The sequence below is a fragment of the Osmia bicornis genome, chromosome 8, assembly GCF_907164935.1.
Source record: "Osmia bicornis bicornis chromosome 8, iOsmBic2.1, whole genome shotgun sequence".
NCBI lineage: Eukaryota > Metazoa > Arthropoda > Insecta > Hymenoptera > Megachilidae > Osmia > Osmia bicornis.
In genome coordinates, this window is record NC_060223.1 from 10,877,749 (window position 1) to 10,900,186 (window position 22,438).

The 22,438-nt window shown below is 40.6% G+C and overlaps 2 protein-coding genes across 14 annotated transcripts in view; one reads left to right on the forward strand and one right to left on the reverse strand.

The window, feature by feature from the left end:
• Positions 1–22,438, reverse strand: part of LOC114876441 — a 165,176-nt gene that overhangs the window by 64,218 nt on the left and 78,520 nt on the right. Inside the window, exon 1 of one of the 10 annotated variants that reach the window (XR_003789384.2) lies at positions 3,836–3,952. The exons of the other annotated variants lie outside the window; for them this stretch is intronic. The gene's annotated coding sequence lies outside the window, so the exon portion shown is untranslated. Of the gene's footprint in view, positions 1–3,835; positions 3,953–22,438 lie in introns of those variants that run through there. 10 annotated transcript variants of the gene reach the window in all.
• Positions 1–22,438, forward strand: part of LOC114876428 (protein artichoke-like) — a 104,116-nt gene that overhangs the window by 28,518 nt on the left and 53,160 nt on the right. For 2 of the 4 annotated variants that reach the window (XM_046286774.1, XM_046286775.1), the window contains one exon: positions 7,241–7,286. The gene's annotated coding sequence lies outside the window, so the exon portion shown is untranslated. Of the gene's footprint in view, positions 1–7,240; positions 7,287–20,247; positions 20,505–22,438 lie in introns of those variants that run through there. The other 2 variants (XM_029187903.2, XM_029187908.2) reach the window with 1 other exon arrangement.

Sequence of the window (22,438 nt, forward strand, 5' to 3'; positions counted from 1 at the left end):
TTAGAATGGAAATTTGCAGTTTTATTACCCCTTTTAAGGGGTTAACGGTCTCTTTGATTGATTGCGGAAACTGTAATAATAACGAAGGCGGACATTCAACAGGATTTCTCCATAAAAAAGGTACACTCATTCCAATGTACCGAATCGTTTCGTTATCGATAAAACGATAAAACTTACAGAGAATAACTGTTATCATCAACGTGACCATTTACGATACGAAACGCACGCGACCATTGCCGAGTTAATTAACCCATTTACATGATCGATCCCCTTGTCCGTAACTGCTTCCGATTTTTCCGCGTCGAATCGGAACGGAGCAGAGTCTCTATACATACATATGTAACAATTCACTTTCCTAGAGGTTCTCAATTCCATCTTTATTTTTGCTTCTTTTCTTGCTGTATCAAACGCGCAATACTTGAATTTCACCGGCTGGCTAGTTAAATTAATAATTATAACGGTAGGAATATTGGGAATCTTAATCGTTTCATCGATTAACGTGTGACAAGTTTACCTCTTATACCTATGTACTCGTATAATAAGTTGGAAATTTTTTATCGCCGATTATTATATACCATTATTAAATCAAGCGAAAAAACGAGCAACAGGAATTTACTGCCGGCTCCCTGAATTCTTCGTACACTTCATCAGCTGCTTTCGCATGCACGATGGAAATGTATCGAGGCAACAACATCACGCAACTTTCTAATCTCGAGGTAATTAACGTAGCGTATTTGTTAAGAATTTGCATAAATAAAAGGGATTCGCATGAACTTTACTTTCGTCGTTGTTACCTGCCGGCTTCACCGTTTTGGCCGATAATTTAACGACACTTTCGTTAAATAATTCTAATTAGTTAGAGAACAGGGCGGTTATTGCAGAAATATGTACATATAGTATAATGTATCCAGGGCAGACGAACGAGGGGTAAACTCGTCCCGTAAATCGTAGCATAAATCGTAGCCGGTGGAAATTTTCAGATCACACGGCCAATACCGATAATTACATTTAATAGCGCTTCGATCATGCGATTGACGCACGAATATTAAAGCACCGTGATAATATGAACGGACCTGGCTCGAAAACCGCGAAATGAGTAATTCACCACGTGCCTCGCTTGCTTGGTACTCGTAATTTATGATCCTGCGTATCAATGCTCCTTCATAAACACCATCTCCTATCTCCATAAGCGTGATTTTGTTTCCGAATAACTCTATTCGTACCGAATGGATAACCAAAAATATAATAGCGAAGAAATAACGCGCTTAGTATTCGACGATTTGATTGAATCAGCCGTTTTTATCTTTGCAGCAGCGAACTTAATTAGACCGAAGAATTATACGTATCAAGTTTCAACATTTGCCAGATGAGATTTCTCGAGGATCCGTATTTCGACGAAACTTTTCTCGTACGAGTACATATGTATTTCGAAACCGTTGAATCCGAGTAAAGTGTTTTCTCTCTCGCTTTTCCCTGTTTTTTAATTATGCCCTGTTTTTATTTTCCAGATGCACGGCGAGGATGTATGTACAACGGGAAAATAAATATGGCACGCGATTATTGAGAATCCATTTTATCTCGAACGAAACACGAAAATTTATTATATGTTACATCGTTTCGACCAAGTACAATCTCTCGCTTTTTTTATTTTGCGTGTTGCTGTCCACTTGCAACCGCAATTTATGTACATTTCCAACGTTGTTTAAAATTTTCTGTGCGCTTTAAACCGCCACTAAAAAATATACTGTACGGAAAGCACAGAGAGAAACAGACGAGAATGAAAGAGAAACGTGGAAGGTTACCTCAAAGAACAAGAAGAATGTGTATATCGTAAGGGTTGAAGCTCGTAAACAGAACGAGAATGAGAAGGAGAAGGAGAAGGAGAAGGAGAAGGAGAAGAAAAATGATCGTGTAACATGTGTAACTTTCTATTAGCTTCGTAGAGAACGAAGCACCCGAAACGACGACCAGAATGTTACCTGGATGAACGTAAACTTCTAATCAGCAACGACACAGAGATGGCGACGAGAGAGGGTCGCCTCTCTAAATCCTTTGCCGATAATCACTGGAATTCCTCCGGTAAATAGAGCCAGACCAAGCTCTCGGGCAAACGGGCAGCTTGCCAAAGCCTCGCGACCGACGAAAATCTTTTCTAGGCAAGGATCTCTGCAAGGTCTAGACCGGTTTATCCATCGTTCCGTGGTTGCACCCCGTTGCACAGCCTGGCAATTGCAATTGCAATTGCAATTGCATCGGCAAAGAACCGACCAGTCTACCACGAACAGGATACGAAAACATTTCCGACGTCCTACGTGTGAATAATTTTGCTCCAACCATCCGTATTCGGGTCTCGTTTACCATTTAACCTTATATGTATGTACATATAACTCTTCGAGACACAGGCATTTGTCGATGACAGAAATTTACATAGCCCTGGACTTTACGAGATGCATGTTAATCTTGTAAAAAATGAAATGAAATATCGAGAACTAGGTCGTTGCAACCTAAGGTTTCTGCAAGATCTTTTTCTTCAGATACGTGCTACGATTTGATATTTCTAAAAGAAAAGAAAAAAAAATCGTAACACTGAGGGCGACAGAAACGAAATGGGATTCAAGAAGAAAAATATATTCGATCATTCTTGAAACTTTTGTTTCAGGCTGAAATTGAAAATTCCACTTTTCCTCAAAATTTCACGCTTCTCGCAATTCGGACAATTTCGTAAAAATTTCGTAAAGATTTCGAATGCACTCGGTCCAAATGAACGCCAGACGATCGAGATTTGAACAACGAGAATCGAAACGCTGCGCTGTACACTGTAAGGTTTCGAGACGAAACGAAACCAGGCTGATGCAGGCGCTGTATCCGCGCGAGGAATGTTTCATGAAGCGAGCTGAATTGCACGCTCCGCGTACCTCGAGGAGATGGTTTGAGAAAAAGGGGGAAGGGGAAGAGGAAGGGAAACAGCTTGAAAGCTTAACTTACCCGTACATTTTGATTCCAGCCGCGTTTCGATGCCGGAAACGATATTGGATGATGCACACGGAAAAGTGAATTACTTTTATGGCGTGTATTATAGGAGCTGTAGCTAGTAGTTGTAATGGTGTTTGCGCACGCGCGACCAAACTTGAGGCGATTTCGTTATGGCGAATACCTGGCCCGTTATTCATCGTACCCGACTTTGAACGTGTAAAATGAACATTTTCCTGAACGTGAAACTGTTTTTATTCAACGATTAGGGTCTACTATGAAGAGAAATATTCTAGTTGAAAAAGATCAATAAGTGAAAAAAATAATAGAAAAATATTATTTTTAGCAGAATTAATTACTGTGCTCTACTAAAGTCAAGTCTAATTTTCTGGCAGCAAGCGAATATGTAGAATCAAAGCTACCGATCCAATAAAAACATATTGATGCACAACAACTGCGCGATATCTGTTACCTACATACGTTAATTACGTAGAGCTTGAGGTTTTCCTATTACGTATGCTGACGGTACGTTACGCAAAGCCTCATGAATATTTCATTCCAATTCCATGAGTCGCGCGTCGCGTCGCGTCGGTCCGTTTCACCGCACGGCGCGGCGCGGCGTCTTGATATTATTCTAATGATTAAAGTTAGCGCGGGGCAAAACGTAATCCGTTCACGTTTTCGGTAATGAAGCTTGAACACGATACCGGCAAGAAAACTAATGTAATCGATACACGAAAGCTTATTACCGTCAACTATCGTGTTTTTTCAACCACGAGTTCAGCTTGGTTGAAATGAACATTTCAAAACTAACACGTTCTAGGCCGAATCGGAACGAATCAAAGATCCTGAGACAGGGACTCACTTTTCCTCGGAACACTGTATTGGTTGAATCCCAACGGAGCTGCGGTGAACAGAACGTTAAACTCGAACGTTTCACAGCATCCGGATTGCAAAAACTTTAATCGGTTTACCGAACGGACCGAACGGACCGAACGAACTGATGGGAGATAATTGAAATCCACGTGGAAAGCTAGTACCCTCCGGAGATTGCCATTAATTAGAGGCATAGATCACTCGCCGAGGTTTGTGACAACCGGCCAGATCCTCTCAACTCTCTCTCTCTCTCTCTCTCTCTCTCTCTCTCACACACACACGCTCTCTGTACACTCTCCTAGTTGGATTAGGTTCGTCTTTACCGTGACGCTGCTTATGCAACCAGTATCTAGAAGCACGTTGACGCCATTGTGTTCGCAAGCATCCAACGACCGATAGCGTATCTGCCAGGATTGCATAACGTATCCGCAGTATCGTCTGAAATGGATCTTGAATTAGGAGTCACAGGATAGACGCGTTACGAATCAGCAATACCTGACTGACCTAACCGATCCTCTAAAACAGCTGCTACTCTATTGGATCAGTGGTCTGTCGCTATTAGATATGTATGTAGTTCATTTCTGACAACCATTCAGGTGCTTTAGTACGTTTACTGCTGAGCAAAGTTTCCTTGATTACTTGGTACTTCAGCACCGGTGTGTACTTAATCACTGAGGATGGAAACTAGTTGAACGCGTGCTGATGAATTTGAATTTCAATAGAAATAGAATAGTATTCGTAATAAAGTAATGATATTCGGAGGTATGTATAATAGGAGTGCATCGACACACCGAAATAAATCGTTTCGCTCCGTTCTCTTCGCGCCAATAATTCTACTTCGCACTTTCGCCATCGAAAATAACCGCGAATCTCGCCAATTACAGCAAGAATACTCTGGCAATTTCTATAATGGCACCGTGGAGCATAGTAAACGGTCGTTAAAGCACATTCGTCATTACGGAAACGGTGTTCGACGTGGCAGCACCATTCTGCCGAGAGAATTCTGGCTGCCTCACCGCGTCGCGTCGTATGTCTTCCTTCAACCAAAACGGACCCTTCTCACGAATTACTAGTCTCTAGCCAGGTATCGCAACTGTTACACACGTATCAAGGGGGACGTTTCTACAGATTTTCCTACTCGTGAATCAATCCCATCACGATCGATCCAGACCCAGTCTTCCGTGGGTAAATTTCGCGGCAATAAGTTCCCGAGCATCGTCGACGCGAGTGGGGTGTGGCGATTGATCGAACCACGTCTGAAAGTTCACATTATTATTTTTCCACTAATGATCCCTAGCTGATTTCAAAGTTGATTTGAAAACTTGTTTCTCTACTACTATGTTTCTCTATACCTACATAAATACCAATACGGAATCCATACGAAATCTTAGCGATTAAGCTGAATCGTAAAAAAAGGATTTTCTTACCTGAGAATGGGCATGTTCGATCGAAGAGACGCAACGAAGCATGCAGCGGGACTAAAGCGTTGCTAACGATAAGACTAGACGATTTGACATCGTACAATTTTGTAAAAGCGGGACGCTTTGGCTCCGGGTGCTCTTTTGTGCCAGCGATCGACCCTGAATGACATTAACACGGAATTTCGCCAGCACGATGAAACCCCCCGCTCTTATTTCCTCCTTCCATCCAACCCTCCGAACCCCTCGTACAACTTCAAGTACTCCTTCCTCTCTGTCGGTTTCCTTCGCTTTGTTTCTCCCTTTATCAAGTCGCTTCCTACTTCGCTCGTATCGCGCCGGCAATTTCACTGGCCGGGACCTCGCTCGGGTCGACCAAAGGAATTCCGTCGGTCGCTCTTTTATATCCCTTAAAAAGATTTTCCGTACTTTAATGAAAAAAGCTTTTCCATAGGAGCGTTACTACTCGAGACACTATCTTCTTCCTCCTCTCCTTCTTACATTCTTTATTCTTCTCTTTCCTCTTTCCTCTTTCCTCTTTCCTCTTTCCTCTTTCCTCTTCTACTCTCTTTCAATTCCTTTTCCTTGCCTCCTTCTGGTATATTAAGATATATCTTAATTTCACCTTAATGTCACCTCAAGAGTTCACTCTTGATCTTTTTTCGGGGAAAATCGAGAGGAAAGGCAAATCGTTTGCACCATCTTAACCATCTGCATCTTCATTCTTCCAGGTTATTTCGTGTTTTCTCTACCTGTCGATATCTTTTCCCCTTTCTTTATTTCTACGCTTCCCTATGGATCCCTTCTATTTATATTTCTTTCTGCACGCGAAATAAACTCACTTCGAATCTTTTATTCTTATCGTTTCTTGGTATTCCCCTCAACTTTTCCAACCTTATGTCACCACCTACACTCCGTATCCTCCACTTTTCTCTATTTATAACGGGCGATAAGTGTCTTCGATTTTTCTCACACATTTTTATTCTGATAAACTATAATCGAATATCTTGTGAGAAAGCTCGTCGTCCAACGAACCGCGCATCTAAATCAAATTTATGGGAATACTTTCAAATATTGGTTACAGATACATACCTAATTGAAAAGATTATTTTAGACGCTAGATTTTCTTTCTTGGTAAGCAATTTTTAAAAATAAAACTCTGATCTCGAATGGATTAAAAATGAGGGAAAAATGATTAGCTGAAAATTGTTTTCAGTTCCGTTCTGGAACACAGGTTGCGCATCTCCCGCGTCTTCCACGTCATGGGAGAACTTCCTTCACCAGGCTTTCCAATAAACATGCTCGCAGCGTAGACATCCCCCGTTTTACTTTCATGTCGCGTTTTATCCCGACTTGGTTGCAAATTCCTGCCGTCTCTCGGTGTTTCGTGTTCGTCAGGTCGCGCGAAACGATGCGACGCGAGCGTGTTTTCAGTCTTGAGAAATTCACCTCGACGTTCGCTGTCGCTGATCGACGTTTCACGGGAAATCTGGAAGCTCTCCGACGATTTAATTTCGTGTTCAAAATACTCGTGGGAACAAAGTTTCGAAAATATCAACGCGCAACTGCAAATCCTGCCGCGTGTTTCGTACAGTATCGCTCAGCGAGGAGAGTTGAAACGTTTAAACTGCGAATTGGCAAGCTGAAATGGTCTAAACAAGGAAACGACGCGACGCGACGCGACGCGACGCAACGGTAGCAATCTCTTCAAGGGGTATCAGAGTTACCGTGTAATTCGTCTGTAAAGTATTCTTAGCTTCGTTACGTTTCTCTGTCACAGAAGAACGACTTGATTGGAATTCTCTCGGGAACAGAGTTGAACGTCCTAGCTTTCACCTTGCTAGCTAATAGATGATTAGCTAATATCAATGAACGTTTAACGGGAAGAGGAATTTCAAACCAGAGAGAACTCTATTTTCCTTCTCCTTTTTATCGCCTTATTTAAATCTAATAATGAAATTTTACTTTTGTTACAGATTCGAAGACAATAGTGTGTCAGAATATTCCGAGCAACCTTTTCGGGTAAGCGAAGAAAATTTCTTTGTAAATATGTATATCCACTGTACGTGGTGTAAGTGGTGGAGGTTGGCCATAAATCTGCCGGTGGTCATGGTTAAAGGGCGTCCGGATTTAATTAATAGCGTCTCGACTGGCAATCGACGTAACGACGTAATTTGACGTGGGTGCATGATCGATATCGACGCAATACGCGTCAACTGAAACGGTATACATAATTCGTAACCACTGTTACACCGTTTCGTCAATGCTTTCACCATTTCTCTTATAACTCTGTTTCAATATCAAATATCCTATAAAATGATAACTTCTTTTTTAACAATGAGTACCATTTTGTTTCAGGATTACAAACCTGTCGTAAAAGTCCTGTAACATGGTAGTTTTCAATAAAATGGACAAAATCGAGTAAAATTTCACGTTATACTCTAGTAACGGGATCGTTCATATCAGACTTATCATTCGACAAAAATATTCGCGAACGCGTGTAGTTGCGGATCAGTCGCGAGACACAGTCCTAGAATACTTTTTTTTCATCTATATACATATGTACCTATATACATATAATAGATCAATGGTAGACGACGCGACGCGCGACGTGGAGAAATTGAATCGTCCAGATGGAAATTCGTGCCTGTACGGTTACGTAGGTGTGGGTGGCCCTTTCAGACACGTGCACACGCGAACCATAGGTGATTGTGTTCGAACGATATATGTATGTAGTACATCCATACACGAGCGCTTCAAAAGTTATACAAGTCCGACGCGTACGATCCGAATCGTAAAGTTCCTGGCCACCGAAAATGGGATCCAAGAGATGACGAGGTTGGAAAAGTATCGATTCCGTTTCGATACTTCTTATCTCCGAAATATTCTTCCTAATTATCTTTCTTTATGAAGTCGATAGCTTTTCACCAAGTTCCATTAAAAAGGAATAAATTTTCATTGAATGTATTGTAATTAGGATAAAAGTTTTCCGTTTCAGTTTAATCTTTGAACGATGTTGAAATGATTACGTCAGTTTTGATTCTCTGGCCGAGCTCTCTGTAAGCTCGCAGACAGTTCTTGGTGTAGCAAACATGAAATTATAATTCAGCTAAATTTCATAGAGCGCAGCAGTACGTAGAGTATCTGCCACGGGCAAATAATTTGTAGAAAATTTTCGAGCAGCATGCTGGTTCTAGACCGAATAGAAGCTGAGCACAATGGAAGCTGGAAGCTGACGTGTCCAGACAGTCTGCACGCGGAATCGCGAGTGTTTACAAAGCGTAAAAAACGTGTAAATAGTGTAGAGAGACGCCAAGTATAAAAAAGAGACGATACGAAATGAAGAGACGAAAGGGCATTTTCGTGAATAGCAGCGCAAACGTGAAATTGCAGGTTTTCAGAGCTGTTTAGTCTTGGCTTTGAAACGAAATACATATATCTTTAGTTCGTGGCCGAAACGTGGATTCCTAACAGAAATACGGATTCTCGTCGGTTAAGACGCAATTCAGTATTCCCGCTGGAAAAACTGCTTACATTATTATACGTACTGAACGTATTGAACGTCTGTTTGGTAACAAATGTGATATTAAAACGACGCAATTAATCAAAAGTGGTATGAATACCAAAAGCCACTGATTTCCATAAAATCTTCCCATTTTATGCATCAGAGAATCGACAAATTATCGTATTAAATATTCCACATATCTCGCTCATGTGAGGTCCGTACCATGTTAAATTTCATTAATTACGAATTCTGCGGTTTTCATTAATTCGCAAAAATTACATCGTTTACCAACGACCAGACCGCAATTTACTGAAAACCTCTACATGTTATGTTTTATTTATAATTTCTGTCAAGAACCACTTTGTGAAAACCTTTATTGACGTAGATACAAAAATAGACAAATATAACGTTAATTAGAATTGGAACAATACCTATAATGTAATGCACGTAATGCGTAATAAATGTAATGCAGTATGATATCTACATTTTACAAATGTGTACTTTCGCTTCAAAGAACTGTCTAAACCCTACAAACAGAATGGACGTACCATTTGAATCATAATTTTCTAGTTGTTTTCGACAAACAAAATTTCCCTCAAAATTTTTTGCCTACCTGACAGTTTACCTTTCCCAATGGTAAAATCCATCTTTCGCCGGTAAACGCGCGTTTTTCACCAACATAGAAGCAAAGGACAGACGGAAAAGGTGTCGAGTTTTTCGCGACAAGTGTCACGCGACAGGTCAAACGACTCGGTGAAATTCATTCGCTCGGTGAAACAGCTTCAACTTCATTATACGGTGATTCACGCGTTTCAAACGTTTCGACGTAACGTCCTCGAGGAGCGAACAACCCTCCATCCGGTTTTCCTTTTTCCTTTTTGCTTTTTGCTTTCTTTTTCTGCCATAGATATCGCGTTAAGGACGTCGTAGATTTTCACAGGGTAAAAATTACTTCGCTCCTATTAGTTATCTAAATGCGATCTTCACGAACGGTAAACGGTTTTTAAGGGTTTCCTGGCTCGCTCGCGATGAAATAAGCCGTTAATCCCGCGGAAAATTCAACGCGTAGACTTTCTGGAAGTTTATCGGTGTCGCGATACGATCGAAAGCATGATGGTATGTTTCTCGAATAGTAAATTATACGAAGCCCTCTAGCAGTTTTTCTCGTTAAGATAATTGCATGTGAAAACAGGCAGAGCACGAGAGATTTGGTCGGAAAATATGGAAAAGAAGGAGAGGCGAGAAAGATGCTAATACAGTTACTCTAGATGGCTAGATACGAGAGAAGAAAAATACGAATGACACGATATATGAAATAAAATAATGAAAATTAAGTAATCGTGTAGAGTGTAGAGAAAGAAAAGAGATAAGGTAACATAACAATAAGAAATGAGAATTTCTGTTCCTATTGTGACAAGAATTGCAGTAGAGTAAGCTAGGTACTATGTATGTACCTACCGATACGCCCGTAGCGTTCAAAGGATTAAAGACAAAGACCGTTCTTCGCTTAGAGCCGAATGTCGTTATATATGACCGGAAAGAACCTACAGTCATAATTGCTTCCTGTAATACACCGAAACCGACGAGGGAGACGGATCCAGTTTGTCGGATCCTCGCGTAAAAGCAATCGTAGATCCTCGTACATCACGCACCTAGAGTCAGCTACATAATGCTTGGAATGCAATCGCGGAACACTTGGCAAGATCGTATCGGCTTTTCAGAATAATTCTATGGTTCTAGCAGTGTTAGCTGTGAAATTTCAAATTTTCTATGCAACGCGAATATCTTTTGAATAAACAAGGTAAATATTAACGTAAATAGAATATTCTCCCCCTATAGGTGTACATATGTATATTCCAAGGACACGAAATTCCTAGCAATTGAAACCCGTTGAAATCAGTTACACAAAGCAAGCATCGGTACAACAAATACATTAGGAATGCAATTGCCGCTTCGCTTACACATGTAGATGCGTATACATAGATTCGTGTCAAGCCTGTACCGAAGACACCTTGCATCAGAATAGAGACACAGTTAGACGTCTTACATCGTGATGAGCAGGGTAGGCTAGCTGGTGCGCGCGCGCGCGTACAGGGACAGGGACAGGGACAGGGACAGGGACAGGCATATATGCATATATCAAAGAGCAGCGTGGGGTTCAGTAGAGTAGACCAACCAACCACGCAGCAATGCATCAAGCCTAGTAATTTATAGCGGGGCGATTAACCCCTTCGCGTCCGTTCCCTCTCCTTACCGGCCAAGATCTGAAAGTCAGATCTGCTGGTTGCCATCCTAATATACATGCCTGTTCAGATATAAGGAGATTGAGAGAATTTCTAATCGGTGGATACCTAATTCGACGTATCCCATCTTTTTCAGATTTCTTTTTAAAAATTAAAACTATAATTTACTACGCGGTGTAAACCTACGCACAATGAGAAAAGGAAATAGAGAAAAAGGGAATAATCTCGATCGTTTTACGATTTCAGACGACTGTTTCGATCGAACCGGAAATAAGTAGCAATAAAATCAAACGCCAACCACTAGTATGCTCGATCGTAACGGCGAATCGAGCGCGTAATTCATTGTAACGCCTACGGCATGGCATGGCAGTCCAATAAAATGTTCACTACCAAAGTAGTCTGAAAGATGTTTCTATAAGAAGTGAAAAGTTCAATTCTCAATGAAGAAAGAGTGAAGCGATTATTACTTTATCATGATCGTCGTTGCATTTGTACGATTAGAGAACGCGTACATTAACGACCAACGAACAATTTCACGGTCCACCGTATATCGTACATAGAGTATCTTCTTAATTGTCAAAGGTTTCTCAATTGAGTTTGATCGTCCTCTCCGAATGGCAAGGTAATTGCAATTAATCAGTGTAGGAGCAAACCGGAACCTTTCCTCTTGTTATCGATGTGCCGCTCTTTAATTTAAATATTCCCGGAATCGTGCTTCGTTTCGTGAACCGTACAGTCCTTTCTTTTCAGATTCCTTTTGTATCTATCCTTCGTTGTTCATCAACGTTCTTCTTTACAAAAGCCTCGACGTAAGACAATTATTTTCACAATCTTCCTTCGCCGATGAATTGTTTTCAATGTAGACTAAAGATTTAGTCGAATACTAATTATCCTTTCCGCTAGGACAAATATAGGCGTAGCGAGCCGTTTATATCTTAATTAAATAAGCGAGGAAGATGACATCGAAGATTTAATTAGTCGTCAAAGGATGTTTAATCTTTACAATTCAGCTACTAAAGTTGCTGGGCAATAAAACAATTTGTTGACAATTTGTCAAGGATACGAATAAAATAGAAAAGTAGACTAATATAAAGAGAGATAGGTTGATATCGGTGGCTCGGATGTAATTCTCATCTCGGAATTTCGCATCCGGTCGGTGGGGGCGCCGCATTCATCTTCCATTCAGAATGTACGGTAGTCAGAGTACTCGCGTTGAGTATCAAAGCTCGTACGTAGCAAAGCAAACACGCGCGGAACGTGTGGATGTGAGTGTGGGAATATCCTTATCGCGCGTGAGTCGTGCCACGACATCCGGTAATGCAACCCCTTCCGCAACGGGACCGGTGAGCGGGTACGTTCCCTCGTAAAATTTCGTATCTCACCGCGTCGACGACAGCGAGCTAGCAAACGCGACGCTGACGATGAGAGCTAGGAAAATGCTACATACCACGTACAGCCACGTACAATCAGACGAACGGATTCGTTTGCCTTTTTATTTCCAACACCGACACCGACACCGACACCGATAGCTGAGCGACATTTCATTTTTCTTTTCATTCAAACTTTCACTCGAGACCTCCTCAATTATGATGGGAACGTTCTGCAAAGATTACAACGCCTGACACGCGTCGATAAATCGACAAGTTCGATTAGAGTATCCTAACTCCTTTCCTTGCTGTTCCAACTTGTTCCAACACCGTTCAACCTGAATCAGCAGAACCAGCGAAAATCTAATCCAGGTCATCGAAAGCATACCATGATGATTTTTCATCAAACATACTATCCAAGATTCTCATATGCGCTGAACAAGCTTCGATCAACTGGACCGAGTAACAACTTGCCAACCGCTGTGTTACATTTAGGAACCTAGTTTCAGATAAAAGCGGTAAAGTATGACTTGATGTAGAGCAGTCGTTATTTGCGAACAGTCTCTTTTTCGCGAGCAATAGGCTCGTGTGTAGCGGGTCTCATTGTACTTTCATTTGACACAGTTCGTCTGGTGATATCAAGTAATGGAAGTTCTGCCGCAATGGGACCTTCCCAGCGCATTCGCCTAAACGATGTTGCTCGAGGGCCAACAGCGAGCTAGCGATCTTGGAACATCGAAAATGACTAGCACACATATGAAAGCACAAATGAACGTGACGAGGATCTCTGACAATACGGCAACGGATAAAAAAAAAAAAAAAAAAAAAGAAAAAAAAAAAACAATACGATACTCTTCCTGTTAAAACGTTGCTTCTCTCTTGCTTGATTTCAAATAGAGGATAAACATCTCAAAGTAGACATCTTCTATAACATCTTTTCATTTTCGTTGTAACAATTGCATAATATAACTATGTACCTATTTCGGACAACATTAAAACCTATTTTGCAATAATTATTTATTCTATCCCATAACATCTGAATGTTTGCAAAGTAAACTTATTGTTAGTGAATAGATTAAGATGCAAGACTACGTATCTCAGCGAAGGAAGCTGGAAAACACTGGGTTATTTTCCCAAGAGGAACTGTTTAAATCTTCGTGAGGCAAGCGAAGGTAGGTAAAGAAAAAAAAAAAAAAAAGAAAAAAATAAGAGAAACAACGTCTGAGAATTTCGATAAGAATCCTGGAACTTGTTCAGGATGCCGATCACGAATTTACCCTGACCGCGAGAACACGGTGAAAAATGAAATCCCGTCAGGAAGCAGCTTTTCCATTCGTTCCGTGGATACTTTTGCAAACGCGAGCGAAAACTTTCGCTGGCCCGTAAACGAGTCAACCGAACTTCCGTGCCGATGCGATGCGATGGCCAGCTAACCGAATCGCGCCGATGAAAAAGAATACGATATCGCGTACGAATATCCTGTCCAAACTCTGTTCGACGTCCCTTCTGCTTTTACAATCTTCGTATTTTATTGAACCTGCTGTACCCCACTGAACTATGGTCGCGTGAAATTTCAGGCCATACTTTCGGGTACCTGTACTTTACGTTTCGTGGATTCGAAGGTTTAGATTAGAAATTAGAAGTTTTCAATCGAATTAAAATCATCAAAAATTCAAATATTTCGAAGCGAAATATAGAATACATTTTAAGCTTTCTAATATAATTTTACCTCGTTAAAACATTTAACATTCGAGTAGAAATTTTCCACGAAGAACGAACAAGCGGGTTGGGTTGATCGACGTTTATTTAAATACATCGAGGAGAAACGTTCCTTTTTATACCTGGAAAATATCCGTTGTAGGGCTTATCGAGGAGAGCTTAGATTATTTTAAATAAGTACTGTATTCGAGTTGCTGGAAACCCGCACGAAACACCTAATTGCCGGTTATACGAACATAATCGGCTCGTCGATTGTTTCCCTTCTGGTAATGCAATTGCATGCACGAATTGTTGAAAGATCGATCAGTTTAGAAAATTCAAGAAAATGAGCCGAGACGTTGCCGATTCGGTTGGTGTAGAAACACAGCTGCAATTTCACGGGTGGCGTACACGTGTCCGTGACGTTCTGTACTCAAGTTTGACCAAAATTTCACCCCTGCCCCTCATGCATATCCACGAGAAACCTAGAGAGGGAGGTAGAGGCAGAGGACAGCATCGGATGCCAGATGCAAATGCGTACGCAGTCGTGCATGCATGTGTACGTATGTTATCGGCGTCCAGATTTCGGTCGTTTACCGGGCCTCCCCCTGTATATGTACCCGTGCCGTGGAACGCATTATATATGATCTGGCTACCGAACAAGCGTTAGATTGCTAACAATCGCGTGCATACGAACCGCCTAATCCTTGAACACTCTAAGGAACTGTTCATCAACGCATTGAAATTTTTGTATTTAGACAAGACTAATTGTAAGTTATCGACGAAAGCGTTCCTTCAGGTTTTATCATCGACGCAATCGAATTAAACTTTGAATTTTCGAATAGCTTGGATCAAGAATTTAAGTCTCGAATACCTAATTGAATTTGGTTTCAGGAGATTAGGTTTTACAGTTCCTTCGCAGGCTGAGATAAGATATTTCAAGATTTTCCAAGATACCGGCTTAAACCGCATAATTTCTTGCGCGGTTCCAATTCAAATTCCAAGTGAATTTTCAGCTCGTCTCTCTTTCGACCTAGTACCCATCTGTCGAGTAAACGTAGAAAAATTATTGCAATTGCAATTTCAATTTCAATTTAATTTCAAATGTCAAAGTATGACAATTATGTCTGCAAAAACTGACAATTCATGATAAAAGCATGTTACGCATCGAACGATTCAATTGAATTTAATGACATTAAAAGCACACGGTTGAGAAAATACGTGTACGATATTGTTTTTGCGCGATCGCAACGATCGCGCTGAAAAATTGTAATATTTGAAATGTTTTCCCCAGAATTTGTTCATTTCGAGGCGTTATGCAAATGAAATTTTCCGCGCCGCTGCGTTCGATACATCGAACGATACGCATACGGTGAACGGCGCGTAAATAGAAAAGCTACATCGACCAAAAAATAACCATCCATTTCCGAGTTTCAAGATCACGCTGAATTTAGAATATCCCTGAGATATTTCGTATCAGTTTTATTTATTTATTTATTTATTTCTCTTTTGTATGCTCGCTCTTGTTGTTTAAATATTCCTCTACATTTTTTTTTCTTTTTTCACATAACAGAGTTAATACCTTTTTCAAACAAACATCGACGACATTTATTTGTTTATTGCAGGTTCACGGTAACCATCTACATATATACATATACAATGTATATATATTTTTTTATGCAAGCTTTTTATATTTTCACAGTTTGCGCGTCACTCCGCTAACGGTGATTTAAACGAAAAATTTCCATGACATTCCCTACGACCATAAAAACTTTAATACCAGAACGAATTCAATGTTGTTTCTTGATTATTTCTGTGCGAAATCGTCTAGTCGAGTTTGTCTTACGTCGAGTAGGGAATTTCACTGGAAAACTTCCGTTTTGCGTTCGCTGAAAGCATGCTAAATTAAACAGGAATCTTAAAGCAGCAGATCTCGCCGTGAAATCCGCCGTTAGCTAAATTTCCCAAGTGTTTTCGATGCAGTTATTTGCCGTATCGCTGGCGTTGCTGTAAAATTTTGCGAGACGAAATCCATGTTTCCCAATACTCGTTCCACTAAAATTAAACTCTACCGTAAAATGAGAATATCCATCCTTCTTGAAATTTAATAAGTTTAACGCGGTAAAAAAGAATTTAAAAATTCACCCAGGAATAAAAATCGTATAAAATAGCAGGAGAATTAGAACGGTCAGAGTGTTTAAAGAAGGAACGAAGAAAGTCTGAAGCAAGTTTCTTGGAGCGAAATTTTCAAATTACGTCCGAGACGTAACATCTTTTCTTATTCTTTTAAACTGTGTTATAGAATTTATATTTGAAGAAATCTTGTTTATTCCAATGCTATTTAATTTTCAACTACATACTAGAAGCTTCGTAGATATGTTGCTTTGCACACCAAAATAGTCTCTAACAAGTGTTAAATCAGCGCAGCGCCTTAAAGAGAGGGGAGGAGAGAAGGTAAATGATTCAGTTGTTTGTAAAGGATTAGCGTTCGAGTTTCAGGGCGTTTCGTGATCAAACATCTAATGTTTGCATCCCACTTAAAAAGAATACAATTGTTGTCTGTGTTAATTACCAAACAAGGATATTCAACGATCTGTTAGACGTTAGATGGCAACGAGTAAGTAAATCATTGTATCCTCGCAAGATAGTGTCCTCGCCTAGTGTTTGATTAATCCTCGATCGACGTTTTTCAATGCAGAAATCGAGAGTAGAACAGATGTATACATAGATGAATCGTTGGTGAATCGAGAACGAGAGAATAAAGCGGACAATATCGATGAAATAACAACACGGCAAATATTTATTGTTCGCGGTAGACGGATAAACAGTAGCAAGCACTGTTTCATATCCAATAATCGTCAAATATTGATTACGCCGTAGGATGTGTCAATTTTCTGCGCGCGGTAACGGTGCCAAATTGATTATTTTTCATTCACTGATAGGGTAGACTGCCGTGTATACATTTCCATTCGATTTGCTCTGGCAACAGCAGACATTGATCACGGTGACTTAGAAATTTATTTTATATAGGCGTTCGACAAATAGGTAACTCGTCAAAATGACAAGAAATGGTATATGTAGGTATTTCGAGTTGAAAAAAATCGTACTATTTTACTGATTGGTCTTGAATACGTTAACCGAGTGGTGCTAATCAAGGAAAAATTTTCCCCTTCCCTCTAGCTATTCTCGGTAACACAAATCCTTCTTAACCCGGTTGTTTGATGCCTTAAGAAACAACCAAGTCGCCGCGGCGCGCCCGCGCCGGTAGGGTAACCGATATAAGCCGTAGGATTATCAGGAGGTGGTGCAAGAGGGCATTCACAAGCCGGTGAATAGCAAGACGAGAGTAGCTGTTTGATAATGATCCCGATGCGGCCGTATTTACCGCTTTCAGCTTGTTTTTATTTCACGGTGCCTTTTCAGAGTCGCAGCAGGCTTTGAACCTGTAAAACCAGCAAAGAAACGCAAGCTCGATACCGCACCGTTGCAAACGAACGCCTCCGACGAGAACGTTCCTTTCTGTTTTGCGTGCTGTCGGTTACTAAATACTATGCTTCTGCACATACGCGCCAAATGTATCGCTCCTAATTAATTCGCCGAACGTTTGACTGATTCGTCGTTTGATAAACGTACCAATTGTATACGGCAGTAGGTATAGTTGGAGAAAAATTGGAAGAACCAGCATGAGAATTCGATACGATTTGGAATTGGAAAATATCTTTGAATAAACGTGAATATGCTAAGGGAATGAACAGCAGTAAAGCTTGTTGTACCTAAATCAAAGCAAACAGTCCGGTTTAATCCGCGGTATTTCTCGCTGCACTATACTTGATTCGAAATGTTAGAAGGACCTCGAGTAAGCAGACGCTGGAATCCTCCTCCTTTCCTCGAATTCCATCGCGTCGAGGTAAATCACGTCGTCGAACATGTATTCTCGTATTCGTAAACGATATGTTTTCGATCCCCAAGGATCTCCATTAATTGTGTCTAGCTGCGTGCTAGCATGGTTGTCATGGTCATTTGTCACGCGGCACGGCGGCACGGCGGCGGTCATCGAGCTGGTCGAGATCAAGGCGTCAAATCGTGATCATACAAACGCGTCCACTTGCAAATTGCTACGATTTATCATCCCGGTTACGGTACTTGAAAAACTGCTGCACCTCCTTTTCTCTATTTTTTAAGCTTAATAAGACGTGTTAATCGTTCGAGCAGGAAATTTCGCATGATAAAAGAGTAAGAGCGACAAATCGATACGTTCGATGTATCATAATTGCACACTGAATGTGTCTCACGATCCCTTTCGTTGATAATAATAAACGAGGCGTTCGTGTTTTGACGGGCCGTTCATATTACCCCTGTCGCATCTCCGTCGACGAATGGGTTTCGTTCTGATTTCGATCGACCCGCGGCGAGATTACCGTGTAAAAATGCTGTTACGGGACGTTTTATCGACGAGAAATTCCCGTTTAATGCCGGGAATCCGGCAATCGGGGCGTTCGAGCGTTCGAGCGTTCGAACGTTCGAGCGTTCGAGCGTCAATAACTTGGCAGAATTTTATAAGCTCGAGTAGAAACACGCCTCTGGTGCTCGAGCAGATGGAAATATTCCATTGGTATGTATACCTATAGATGATACCGTTTTTTCCTTGTTTTAGTAGTTACCGATGTAAATAAGTACATTGATGCTTGTTTCGGGGACTTGGTTAACTGTGATTTCGTCTAATTTCACGTTATCACCAGTTAAAGTGAGCCGATCGACCGATACGAGTGTCGAGCGAAACGAAACGCGATGCAGCAGCAACAGTTAGCGGCTGGCAGATCGATACGATTCGTCGTCGTGTTGCAAGCAGCTCTAGTCCCATCAGAGGATCGTATATCGAGTGAAAAGTTACGTTCAGGCTCAGCTACGTTCCACAGACACGGTGGAAAAGCGTTAAGGAGGTCTGGAATAACAAAGGAGACTGAGCAATGCGACGTACAGAGAGGAATATCCTTCCGCTGGAGACTTCAAAGTAACAGGAATCGCGAGTTGAACGAAGCCTATGCACGAGACGGACTAGTTTCTATTGTACGACTTCCTCTTCCGTTCCTCTGTTTCTACTTTACCCGGAATTCTGGTTAATTCGCCTGAGAGAATACAATTTGAAATAACTGGCGAGAAGAAAAATGTCTGTATCACAAATGCACAAATGCACAAATGCACAAATGCACAAATGCACAAATGCACAAATGCACAAATTCAATGAAAATGTTTAAGGGAGAGAAAATTATTTCGGTTCATATCAAGATATTTCATGAAAGTTTAATTAAACCCGTATCTAATAATCTGCATGCTACTTAGGGGTCGACTATAAACGTCATAGAGCAAGCTTCAACGACGTATCTAAATCCGAGACGTACTTACGGTAATAGAAGCTGCCTCTCAACATCGCCACAACATCGCAGAAATTCCGTGAAACTAAATTCCAGACCTGCCACGAGATCAAAGTGTCATTAAGTCAATTCGATCGCGCACAAAGTTCTCGACAAATCCTTCGTGTTCTTGGATAATGATCAGAACGATACACGGTCTCGATACTTGTTCCTATCCACCTTTCAACGAAATGGATTTGAAACGCTCCTGGTGAAAAACAGTGGCAAAATCGAAGATCGTTTGTAGAAACGATTATGTATATGTACCTATGTACCTATGTGTACGGTTTATATAGGTACATTCGATACGTTCGATAAATATAACCAAAGTTAATCACCGAAAGAAGAAGAAAACGGTAAAGCCGTCTATTTAAAATAAAATAACACATCTTTTATAAAGGAAAAAAAGGAAACATGAAATCAATGTGGTCAATCTTGCCGTTAGAATTGAACGAAAAAAGTTTTTCCAACAAACTCGAAATGCGTCATTGCAACACAATGTTCCGTCCGTACGTCCGTCGCGTAGGTCGAAGGGTGAACACAGAAGGGGTGTCGAACGGAGAGAAAGAGAGATATGGTCTAGCAACAAGGGAAAGGGTTGCTCCAGCAAGCGTTTCTGCCATGCAGTCAGCCATCTACCCCGCCGCGGCCGCGCCATCCAAGCCGACCGACCGACCGACCGGCCAACCAGGCAGTAGGGAGAGTCAGCAACGAGTCAGACAGCCGACCGAGTAAGCGCCAGTCTAGCGTGGGCGCACGTCGTGGCACCACGTGCACTCGTCTCATCCTACATTTACCCGTTTATTGTATATCTTATGTACACTTCCGCTTTTGTTCCAATCGTCTGTACATACATACACCTATGCACATGTGACCGTTTATAATTGATACCTATACCTATAGCATATATACAATTTACCTACGAGTGAATTTTCTTCGGGGATGTACCAAGTGATTGGTGTTTGTGATTAATCAACGAATGTACTCGCGTTTGCTTCTAACGAACATCACTGGAGGTAAAGTGCTCCTATTCGAGGAAGTATCAATCAAAATTATTGCTTAAGGATTTCTTTCGTTAAAAAACGGCTGTTGTAAATAGCAAAAGCTTTGATCCCGTTTGATTTGCAGATTTCTCTGAAATTATTGATAGAATTTCTTCTACTGCCAGACAGCTACTGTGAATGACGAAAGTTTCAATGGTGTTCGACTTGGAAATTTTTGAGTAAATATCGGCCCGTGAATAAATGTAGAAAGAGATGGCGAACGGTATTCGATTTGTAGATTTTTCTATAGAAACTCGAGACTGTCGTTCTGTCGTTCTGTCGTTCTGTCGTTCTGTCGTTCTGTCGTTCTGTCGGGGAAAATACGAAGTGTAACGAAATTCGCTGGTCCATTTCCGGTGTTTGATTAAGAATCGTTCCTGTCGATTCTAGCCATGTAACTCGTTGTCGCGGTTTTCCTTTGGTTGTTTCCATTTTCTGAGTTTTGATGTTCGTGGTCTCGATGCATTTCATTCTTTTCTTTCCTTTTTTTTTTTTTTTTACAAATGCAACTCTTGTGAGACAACTTTAACTTGAATTTTCACCTTTTCGTTTCATCCTAATGGAAGCTTTATTTCTCCTTCAACCAGAACGATGTTGGAAAGATTTCTTATGAGTGTTACTAAAAGTCAGTAAAAAGTAAAGCTCTTCTAGTTGAATCTTCGGTTATCTATATTCTGTACCTTCTATCTAATCTTTTCAATTTACATATTCTGAACTTGGTCTTTAAATTTTGCAGAAAACTTTCCTTGTACCAAAAGATAGTCCATTCTGTAAACGATTAACCCTTTGAGTGAATCGTGGCCCCCTTTAAAAATTAAGATATAAATACAGGTTGAAATTATATTTAATACGTGGTGCAACAACTAAAAAATTCAAAGTCATCTCATCGATTAGTGCTTGATTCGTCCCACTAGTCATCTCTATTTCTCCTAAATTTAGATGTACTTCCATTAAATTATCCATTAAGTTCGACCAGAATATTCGGTAATTTCACCGTTTTCGAAGCGATTATCGTGCCAAATTTAACACCTGAGTCATTTATTAAAGGGTACGTGTAAAAGTAGTAAAAATTCACACATGAATTAATTCCTTATTCCAGTTCGCTCTAAAATCTATTGCAATTAAAATAATTATTGAAAATAAATAAGTTTAGCCTTCAAATATGAAAAATTAAACCCTATCAATAAATAAATAAATAAATAAATAAATAAATAAATAAATAAATAAATAAATGATTACAGGCAATTTTCGTGTTATCTTCTCAAAATGTAATGTCCTAGCCATTTCGATCAGCCAAAGTTGAGTTTCTAGTTGACGAGTTCCAATGGTTTCTCGTCCCCTTTCTGTCGACAGGAAATAATTACGTCGCGTGATCGGGCTTTATTAAACGAGGCTAGGGAACAGAAATATTCCGAGCAGTTCTCGTTCCTTCAGTTCATTACACTTTCAACATTGACACACTTTCCTGACATACTTTCTCTAGTTTTCCTCTATTTTTCCGACTTTTCTAGCTAAAATACCGACTTTATAACAACCTATTCGTCGAAAACATTGTAATTTTTTCGATCGCGTACTTCAGATACCGAGTTACCTACATAGGAAAACTAAAATTCACCAGATGATAGACTGTCATCTGCACGTTTTCTCGTTTCTTCCTCGACGATGTGCTGAAAATGGGTGTCGTTCGTTAGCGAATATGTAATTAGAACTCTCGATGGAGGAGTATGGACTGGATCTTCTGATAGTTGAAAGGGAAAAAAACTTGACAACGCAATCCAATTGGTGAAATTTTTTGCCGGCTCCCCGTTACTCTATCGACCCGTTCGCGGATTAGAAACACAAATCACTTGAACGTTCAGAGCCGTTCGGAGCTGTTCGATCGGAGGAAGATGCATCACTGATAAAAA